This window comes from Malus domestica, chromosome 07 (genome assembly GCF_042453785.1).
Source record: "Malus domestica chromosome 07, GDT2T_hap1".
Lineage (NCBI taxonomy): Eukaryota > Viridiplantae > Streptophyta > Magnoliopsida > Rosales > Rosaceae > Malus > Malus domestica.
The window spans coordinates 11,752,116-11,763,395 of NC_091667.1; the positions used below are offsets into that span (position 1 = coordinate 11,752,116).

The window sequence follows — 11,280 nt, forward strand, 5'->3', positions numbered from 1 at the left end:
TTTATTTATTTATTATTATTATTATTATTTTTTATTTTTTGGCCTTTAATCATGGTGCCAGATGCACCTCTCCTTTTTTTCACGCGGTGCCATCACCACTTTGCTCCACCATCCCATTTTTTAATATATATTTTTTGTATAAAGTTTGACGATGGGATGGGGAATTTGCAGGGATGAAGCCGAGCTCCGAGTCGAGAATCACGCTGCTGATGCTGACGTTGCTGATGATGTTGAGGCCGAATCAAATGTTGCTGAGCATGAGAAGCACGCCAACCTTCGAACCCAAGACCCTCCACCTGAGCGAAGCATGGAAGCCGAGAAGATGGTGCTTCGAGCTTCACGACCGGCTAGTCGTTTGACAGCGGTTATGAAGTTGGAGAAAGAGGGCAGAGAGCATGGATAGCACGCACGTGAGTTGAGGGCCGAAGAAGAAGGCGAGAAGTCACAACGGCGCTGGGTGATGAGCAAAGGGCAGATTGCAGCCACTGAGCACAGCCAATAGACTCCGCCGCCTCACCACTCACTCCTCTGCACTTCTTGACCTTAATCTTGGACAAACTGGGACAACCCCAAGCAAGCATTTCAAGCCCGACATTGGAAATTGGGCACCCCTTAATACACAGCTTCTTCAACGCCACGTATTTCGCAGCAATGCAAGCAAACTCTGCATCTCCAATTGACCCGCTACCGCAGAGCGCCAACCTCTCCAATTTTTGGCAATTTGGAATCAATTGCAGTTAGGCTCAAAGAGGTGGGATTCACACCAATCAGAACAAGCTTCTGTATGTTGGGGCACTCTTTCGATATGGCAATCAAACCCTCGTCCCCAATCCTATTCGTCCTCCATCCATCAATGTGAAGCTTCCTCAGCAGCTTGCAGTTTTCGGCAACACAAATAAGCCCAAAATTCGAACACTCAGGAGCCTTAACAATGTGCAAAACCTCCAAATTTGAGCATTTCGAAATGGCGGAAAGCCCCAAATCGGCCACCTGCAACCTCTCCAGGTGAATTTCAATCACACCCCGGTTCCCATTTCCAAGCTTTTCCAAAACCGTATCCCAATCCCCCAAACAGCGGATTAGCTTCGGAGTATCGAAGAGGACGAGGACCCAGTAGGATCACGGGGTTTTAATGGTGTTGCACTGATTTGTCCCTGCCGTGCACTGGGTTTATCTCGGAGATGCAGTCGAATGAGTGGTTTCGTGGTTTCCATAAAGCTTTTGAAGCTGCTATCGGAAATTAAGGGAGCTCAATCCGCCAAACCCGTGGAATCAGTAGTTTTCACACCGAACGGACGACGAACAATTTTTTCCCTTAATGATTGGAGAGACTCCAGTTCTGATCATTGTATCAGTATCTCATGAGAGGGATTCCGCTCACATGGATTACAGCTCACAGTTGCAAACCAGATTGAATTTCATCTACCGAAGACTTGATCATTTCTCCATTTGAACCCTTACCGATTAAACGAGGCTGCAGAGTTATCATCATACTGAGGTCTCCATGCATTTCCACTGTCAGTTCCGCTAGAAGCTTGATTGGGGACTGGAATGTTGGCGAGATCTCTGTCTTCGGGAAGTTCACCAGCTCCACCGTCATTGTAAGGGTTTCAAGAATCTCCGGCCTGCGAGTTTTGGGGAGGAGGAGTTGACAGCAGGCTAATCGCTGCGAACGGCGTAAGCGGCGGAGATGATGACTGGGTCTACTTCAACGGCCAGGACGGGGTGCGGGAGAAGAGGCGGCGGTGTTGTTGTTGGGAGGCAGTGGCTCCGATGTAAGAGAGGAGATGGGAGATTGGTCCTGGGTTGGGCCGAGAGGTTCCATAACATGGTGGCAAGGATGGATCTGCTGACCCTGACGGTGCCGAGATCCGGCTGGAGGATCCGAACTCCAGCGAGCTGTTCGCCGCCTACTTCGTGCTCAAGATCGAGGATGGCAAAGTGCGCCGGAGGTGGAAGAGGGTCACGGCGGAGAAGAGCTGCTGGTGGAGCATTTGCTTACCTGCGGATAGAATTGGGGGACTTTGTTGCTAGAGCATGGACTTCTTACTTCACATCTCTCTTGAATCGTCCCTACGACTCGTTACTCATCCACACAAATCTGGCGGTGGGTTTCAATCTGCTGGACCCAATTGCTGTTGCTGTTGATGCCGTTGTTGCAATTGCTGAAGCTGCGGAGACGACGGTTGCCCAGCAGGGCCCCATGGCGGCTGTGCCTTCAACGACCACGATCAGCTGCTTCTTCGCCATCGTGCCGCTAGCAAGGACCGTAGAGAAATTTCAACTGCTTTTGCTGGCTGTGCGGCGAAAATGTGTGAGCAGAGGGCATCGCTGGCCACGGCTGGTGTTTGATGCAGAAAAGCAGCAGGCTGACGATTTGGAGTTGGTGTGCAACAGGTGGGCCTGGCTATTGGGCCTGTGAAATGAAGGAAGCCTGATTGTAGCTGGGCCAAGACATACAAATACATATATATATATATATATATATATATATGTTTCTTTTGTTTTTTTTTTTGTTTTTTTTTTTTTGTTTTTTTTTTGTTTTTTTTTTGTTTTGTTTTTAATTAAAGAAAATTGACTTTCTTTAATAAAACATTTATTTATACTTTGATGTGACTGAACTCGAAATTTTGAATATTCAAGCTGCCTACGTACCCCTCTAAAGAAGAGATCAAGTCATAACGTAGTTCAAATACATACATATATTTTTTTTCTTTTTTTTTTTTGTGTCGTTTGCAGTTTCAACTCATGCAGACAAGGAGCGTTGACGTCGCCTTTTATGCTCGTGCGGATCAGGAGTGTTTGTGCCATGCAGTTTAGGCTCGTGCAGGCGATGAGCCTTGTGTCTTGCAGTTTAGGCTCTTGCAGACAATGAGCTTTGTGTCTTGCAGTTTAGGCTCTTGCAGACAAAGAGCATTTGGTGCCGTGTTGCAGTTTCAGCTCGTGCAGGCAAGGAGCTTTGGTGTTGCCTTTTATGCTCGTGCAGACCAGGAGCGTTGTGCCATGCAGTTTAGGCTCGTGCAGGCGAGGAGCTTCGGTGTTGCCTTTTATGCTCGTGCAGGCGAGGAGCTTGGTTCGTCAAGCGATCTGAGAGAGTCGTTCCTCGCAATCTTCATAGCAAGGAGCCTTGACTAAGTAGTTGAAGAAGTCTTCAGGAAAGAAATCGCACATCGTGATGGGGATGGACGATCTTCGTGTCAAAGTTTCATTATCTCCAACACTTTCACATTGTTCTAGAGGTGAACAGGAGCTGTTTTGCCCCCTTTCCCATTGGTGAGCTTGTGGAGAAGACATATGCTTCTTGTGCAATTTCTTCGGAGTGACATAAGTCCATCCTTCAACTTCACTCGGCTTAACTGGCATGTTTTTGGAGCATGCCCCCAGCGATTGAGGTGAACATTTTGAGTTAACAGAGCCGGAAGTGACGTCTTCTTCCAGGATTTTGTCTTCTTTGTCTTCTTGGGCCTTCTCTTTAGTGCGGTCCTCTTGGGTTTGTTGCCGTGAAGATTGGCCGGTGTAGATGATTGTGCGCCTCCTTACCTTCAGTGGTCCTTTTGTGTCGACTTCCAAAGTTGCTTGGTGCTTCATCCTTGAAGGAATCAAGCTTTGAACATCGTCTTTTCCTGCTAGACTATCGAGCTTCTCTCCCTTTGGTGTTGTCTTCCTGTTTCTAGAAGGCTTCTTAGTTTCTTCAAGTCTGTCCAAAGCCGACCGTTGCGGAGGAGATCTAGCTGTGCCGCTTTGTTTCTTGGGTTTTGATAACCTTTCAAAGACTGATCTTTGAGGTGTTGGCGTCTCAAGCCTTTTGAAGACGGAAGTTTGGTCTCGACCACTGATGCGATCAAGTGCTGCAATTCTAGGTTTTGAATAATTCAGCCTTTCAAAGACTGAAGTTCGAAGGGCGGGTTTAGGCTCATCTTTTGGCCTTATGGCTTGTGGTCTTGGCTTCCTCGTTTTTTTGTAGGTCACCGATGTCCACCCTTTCTTATCACCAGTAGATGCATCTTGGTTGCTTGCCCCCGGTGATGGTTGTGTAGGAGGTGCCATGTGACTTGAACATTGACGGGAATGGTCATGCATGCTTCGGAGATGCACAGGATCGAGTGATTCAAACACGATAGTAGTAGTGTGTGCCGCAGCCGTGTCTTCGAGGTCAAGCTCGATTTCCCCTTGTTGTGCTAGCTTCAGGATGAGATCTTTCAGTACGAAGCACTTTTCCGTTGGATGACTGATGAAGCGGTGGAATTTACAGTATCTTGGGTTGTCGGTACGATTCATTTCTTCCGGCCGTCTGCACTCAGGCAAACTGATCACCTTCTTGTCCAACAGGTCTTCTAACATGGCAACCACATCAGAGTCGGGGAATGGATAAGTCTTCTCCTCAAGCTCCTTCAAAGTGCGTCTATGCATCTCTTGATCACGAAAAGCTTCGGTTTGAATCGCCTTGCCTCGTGTGAAGATTTTGACGGGAGCTGTGTTGACCGCCATTGCTTCCTTGGTGGGTTTCCATGCAGCCTTTTCCACCTTTGTCCCAAGAACTTTGTCGTTCTTGTAGTCGGTGATCGGTTCTTTCTTCCCATGATGGGCGATGCTCAACTCCATGTCATGGGCGCGGGTGGCCAATTCCTCGAAGGTCCGTGGTTTAATGCCTTGGAGGATGTATTGCAAACCCCATTGCATACCTTGGATGCACATCTCGATTGAAGAGGTTTCCGAGAGCCTGTCTTTACAGTTGAGGCTTAGAGTGCGCCATCTGTTGATGTAGTCAATGACTAGCTCGTCCTTCCACTGCTTTGTGCTCGTTAGCTCTAGCATGCTCACAGTACGGCGGGTACTATAGAAGCGGTTGAGGAATTCCCGCTCTAATTGCTCCCAACTGTTGATGGACTCAGGCTCTAGATCCGTGTACCACTCAAAGGCGTTTCCTTTCAGCGAGCGCACAAACTGCTTGGCGAGGTAGTCTCCCTCCGTCCCCGCGTTGTTGCAAGTTTCAACGAAGTGGGCAACGTGCTGTTTCGGGTTTCCCTTTCCATCAAATTGCATGAACTTTGGTGGTTGATAACCCCTCGGCATCCTTAAGGCGTCGATCTTCTTTGAATACGGCTTTGAGTACAACCCGGAGGTATTTGAGCTCCCTTCGTACTGTGCCTTGATGGTGTTGGTGATCATCTCTTGCAGCTGCTGGATAGAAAGAGATCCCATGAGTGCCGCTGCTTGGTCTGGCTCCGGCTTCGCATCGTTTTTCTCCACCTGAGGCTCATCTTCTGGGTTAGGGTTCTCGTCGTCCTGTGGCTCCAGTCGGCTGACGAGTGCAGCGATTTGCAAGTCTTTTTCTTCCACAGTTCGGGTTAGCCTTGCGATTGCTTCATTCATCTGAGCCAGTTGTTCTTCAACGGAGGTAACGCCGATAGTCATGACTTATGCGACCAATAGACGTGACTTTCCTTTAGACATCCAGGATGCTGATGAAGAACGTCGTTGGCTGCTTTGGGATGTCATCTTATGTGCCTCAGCATCATGCTTCGGTGCCCCCAGCGAGGTCAGGTTGATGACAGACTCACACCTTGGATGATCCCCTTGCTCTTTTAGCGGCACCAATTTTGAAGTGGCATGTTGAGGAGCGGTCGTGGCGCCAATGGATTGTCCGTTTGCGGCAGAAGTGCTTAGGATCCTTCCCTCAGTGGTTGCAAGAACGACTTGTCCCTTGCTTGATGCCATTGACTTTGAGGTGTGCTTGGATTCCTTGAACGGAGAAAGAGATGAGAGGTAGAGATTGTCCCACCGAGCGTGCCAATTTGTGAACACGGAAAATTCCTGAAACGAAAGAGACAAGAACAACGTGCACAAACAAATATTTGTATTTGATGATTTTGGGTTACAATCTCTCTCTATTTTAATCCTCTGATTTGATCTCCGTAAGGTGTGTATTTGTGGATGTGTGATTGATCCAAAGGGCCGTTGGGCTTGATCTAAGGATGAACGTTCTTCAAGGGCCGTGGACTTAATCTTGAAGGTGGATTTGAGCGGATCTTCAAAGGGGCTTTTGGGCTTGATCTTTGAAGAACAGCGATGAACGGATCTCCAAGGGCTTTTGGGCTTGATCTTGAAGAACAGTGATGAACGGATCTTCAAGGGCTTTTGGGCTTGATCTTGAAGAACGGTTGGATGTGTGGATTTGTCGACGTTGTTGATCCAAAGGGCCGTTGGGGCTTGATCTTGGATGAACGGATGATGAACGATGGTGCTTTCTTCAAGGGCCGTCGGGGCTTGATCTTGAATTGGTGGATGGTTGATCCAAGGGTCGTCGGGGCTTGATCTTGAGTTGGTGGATGATTGTTGATCCAAAGGGTCGTTGGGGCTTGATCTTGGAAGAACGATGAACGAAGAACACTTTCTTCAAGGGCCGTCGGGGCTTGATCTTGGAAGAACGATGAACGAAGAACACTTTCTTCAAGGGCCGTCGGGGCTTGATCTTGGAAGAACGATGAACGAAGAACAAAGAAGGCTTTCTTGATTCTTCGGGAACCTGGATGCTTGAGAGCTTCGGAGTTTCAGAGCTTCAGAGCTTCAAGGTGTAATATGAATTGGTCCCCTAAAATGAATGAAATGGGCTTGTATTTATAGAATTTTCCAATGCCTAATTTTGAATATAATATCCCAGATGAAATAAGTCGTTTCTGCCAGGTGTTGACACGTGTCCTATTTGATGACTTTTCCAACTCATTTCAATTTTCGTTGAGTCACACGCTACGTGCAAAATTTATGTAATACATGAGCGTTGACACTTTGATTTATCAGTCAACATTTATTTACGAAATTTCGATGTCTACAATAACAACAACTCAATTAAAACTAAAACCCACAATTAACAAGACTATTACAATCTAATCCTTACTCTAATACAATCTGACCCCCATTATTTAACTACTACTTCATAGTGATCCAAGGATTCACTAATAGGCCAATTGCAAGATCATAACAGCTTTTGCTCAATCTCCATCTCAAAAAACAACATAAACTACTAATTGCAACGATGGAAAAATCGAGACGAGACGGTGAAAAGTTCAGCAGTGGAAAGCTAGGGATTTGGTGGGTTTGAATTTCGGGGAAGAGATTGAGGAGAAAATAGGGGTTTCGGAGAAAGGATCTAAGGGTAGAATGATGCATTGTCAGATTCTATTGTGGGCACCTGGCATTCGCATCGAGACATCTCCATTGCTTAACCGTTATGCCGTATAATATTTATTAAAATAAATGAGTAATATAATCTGACCGTCGTTAATATTAACACGTAATATGACGTTACATGTTATAGTAAAAAAAAGGTTAAATTAATAAAAAATCAAAGAAAAACGTAAATGAGATCAAATAATCCAATAATAAAGATTATGATTCTAAAAAACGCTAGGCTTCAGTCGGATGACTGGTTAGGACCTAAGGCTGCGGGAGTCCAGGTGAATTAAACGAATTTAAATAAATTTATTACATATCATATAAATAAGTAGCTATTTACACTAAAACTTGCATTTTTCTTTATTTTTTTATTGATAAAGATTTGTTCTATTAATAAACAGTATAAAAAATTCATTAAGTAACAACTTTTATTTATAGATATTTTTTGGGTTCACTTTGGACCTTACTAGTTTGGTGACAAGCCCAAATTGTCCGGAAGCTCATTATTAAAGTTCAATGCAAAGATGTTTTATGAGAATTCACTTAAAATCAACGACGTCGTATGGTTGGGTTATTTTAAATTTTTTTACTATTCATCATCTTCTTCATCTCTTCTCGATTGCCGCTGCGCATGCTTTTCTACCCAGTTGGCTTGGAAGATTATACGGCTGTGTTCCAATATTTCTAATAAGACTCAGCTCGGCTGCCGCCCGTCCAACACCGCGTTGCCCACATAGGTCTTGGCTGAACGCCGCCGAATTATTTATCCGATTTTTCTAACGATTAGACCTTAATCGGATCGGCAATCAGCTGTGGAGCACCTAGGCACTGCCCAGGCCGATTTTAGAACACTGGTAAAGATTAATCATAAGTAAGATTGTTGTGGCAACCTTTAATAATAGTTTTTTTATTAACGTAAAAGTCTTAAGAATATAAAAAATATATATATAAGACCCAAAAAAAAAAATATATATATATATATATATATACACACATATATATATACAAACGTTCGTAATAACAAGCTTTATGTTGTAGTCCTATTAAATTAGACATGTGATTGTGTAAATTCTAACATATCTAGGATATTCTTATGAGATTTTATCATATCTCTTAGACTAGATATTATTTTGATATTATTCTATTAGAGCTGTAATTCTATTAGGGTAAGAATTTAACATTCCCTACAAATACAAATAAAGGTAATGTAATGGAATAAAACACAAATTAAGCCTATTAGGGTAAGGATTTAACCTTCCCTACATGACCACAAATTAAGCCTCGTCTTGCTTGCTAATTGTGGGGTTTTAAAGCTAGAAGTCCATTAAACATTGACAAACACCAGACTCCCCAGTTATGCAAATTTCTATTGCATATCTGACCAAAATAACCTTCACACAGAATGTCCACTCAGAAGCCTACTTCCTACCACCAATGTAAAACACGCATAGAAATTTTGCATGTTTGATTTCTGAAAAACAATTTGTATTTAAGCTAATAGAACTTTGGAAATGCTTGACAAAGGAATACGTGTTATATGTGTGTGTCCATAAATTCCTTACCACATCAACCTTGACCCATTCGAATCTATAAATTTGAATTTGTTTAAATTCCCATGGCTACACTAAATTCTTTACAAACAATTGTTAATTATTAAACTGACCAACTATGATTAGTGTGATGAGCTGAAGGATACAAAATATGTGTTATATAATTATGGTTGTTTAGTAAAACTATAACACAGGTAATGTTTCTCTCGCCTCTCTTTTGTCACAATCTAGTTAAATGATTTAAGCAGTTAGTGAAAGAACATATGTAGCTTGTAATTTGACTAATTTCCCCATGTTAGGAGAAATTTCACAGGCCTTTGTAAGATTTCACTTTAACAAAGAAGCTCCAATAACCTTCTAAAACATTTAAGCAAAGCACATATCACAAAAAATGAACCTGAATGGGGAAGATCATCATAAGCTAATATGGACCATGTAAAAAAGAGATAAATAGGAATTAAGGATGTGTGAATGGATACCAAGCAACTAAAAAGCTTCTAATGGTCTTTTACTTCAAATAATGATTGGTAAGAAACAACCATTCTTCATGAGGAAGCAGGTAATGTATTGTGCACCCTAATCTATTGTCCTAACAACGATAATACATAGAAATTTGTGGTGCTCCATTGCATATATGCAGCAGGCTTTTAAGCATATCAATATTTGCATAAGAAGGACTAACAAACAGAGAGACGAAACACCTAAATTTACAACAATTGGTTTTATGGTGGAATCCTAATTTTTTTTCATGGTACAGAGCATGTCGTCCCACGTGTGAAGCCAAACGGCCACACGCGTTCCACGTCATCCCATTGTATTGTTCACGTGTTAGACTTGAAAATTCACCACAGGTGACGGAGTGTATTGAGAATAGGTTTCACGTCAATGAGAGGAGGGACCTTGCATGAGCTTATAAGAAGTTAAGTTACTTCTCATATTGTCAATTGGTTTTATGGTAAAACCTCACATTTTTTTCAAAATGAAAGCTTAACAAAAAAAAAAAAAAAAAAAGGAAAAAAAACACCTAAATTTACAGAGATAATTTAAAACATGTAAATAAGAAATTGAAAAGTAATCTGCAATTTGGTTTCTTCAGAAGCAATGAGAAAAAGAAAACGGGAGAACGAGACCAACACAAAGAAAACATCCTTTTTACCCCTAAATTGTGCGCGACGTCCTACTTCCTTCCCTTCTTCGTTTTGGCAGCCTTCCCCTTCATTCCTTTCATTCTTCGTATTTTCTCCCCCGCGCTGTCTCACTTTCAGAGTCTGTAAGACTCACTCACGACTCAGCAGCTGTTCAGCCTGACTCGTGCCCCATCTCAGCCTCACTCAGTCCTTCCTCGACGTTGACCACTCGCCCACCTCGCACTCACCCTCGCGGCCCACAAGCTTCCTCTCGCCGTTTCGAGTCTCGACAGCCCACCTTGATTCCTCGATTCCAAAAGGTTAGTCTTTGTGCTGGATTAAAATTTGGATCCACAACTATAGTTGGTCTTTCTGCTGATTAAAATTTGGATCACAACTGTGTTTTTGTATGATATATTTTTCCGATTAGGGATTTGGATTGGAAACCTTATCTGTCATTTCTGCTTTAACAGTCTTGTTTCTCTATTTGTATATATGAATTCATCACACAAAAACACAAAACGGTTTTGTTATTTCCACAAAAGAGAAATTACATGAAAACTATTGAGGAGAATTTATAAGATAGATATTTATATTAATGATAACATTATTATTTCATCAATGATATAACACAAGTTTTAGGGCTAACGACAATGATGTTTTCTGTTTCTGCGCTTCAAGTCCACCAGCCCTTTTGCCTTTGTTGCCTATTGCACAATTGATGTATTCAGTTTACAAGTTGTTCCTACAAAACCAGTTCCCTTGTAATCCACGATTCTCATTCATTCCGTCCGATGATTGGAACAAAAATGTTGTACAAATTTCGTAGCTCTGGTTTTAGAATTTTAGCCAATTCTTAGTTACTAAGGCATAGGAAAGTTTCGATTTCATTTGATTGAAAAGATTGTCTCCAATTAATCGAATGAATAAGAATCCTTTCAAATGAACATAGCTGCTTTTCATTCTAATTTCAGACAATCCAAATCCATGAAAACATGCAGCACTCTACTACCTTTATTTACATTACTTTCTATCTCCATTTAGTTGTTAAAGAAGCTCGACAGTAAGCAAACTGATATAACTTAAAAACAATATGATATATAGGGCTTGAACAACACAATCCACTAAAAGCTAAAAAGCACCAATACATTCTATCTTTTTTTTTTTTTAAAGAAACCTTGATGGTACGAGGGAAAATTTATTGAATAAAAAAAAAGTTACACCTAGTCTGGGGGACATAAACCTTACCCCTCAAAATAAAGAAACCGAAAGTACAAGAAAATAGGAGGGACATACACTTACATAACCTGACACAAACTTATAACTAAACGTATAGAAAGTGAAGAAAAGAAACCACAACAGAGAAAACAAACGACAACAAGAAATGCGTAACGGTAACAAACTGAATTTCTACTTCCCCCACTAGTACT

General features: G+C 42.4%; 1 pseudogene; it reads right to left on the reverse strand.

Annotated features, from left to right (window-relative positions):
* Window positions 1–315: 315 nt before the first annotated feature.
* Window positions 316–1,600, reverse strand: LOC114822418 (F-box protein SKIP2-like; annotated as a pseudogene).
* Window positions 1,601–11,280: the final 9,680 nt, after the last annotated feature.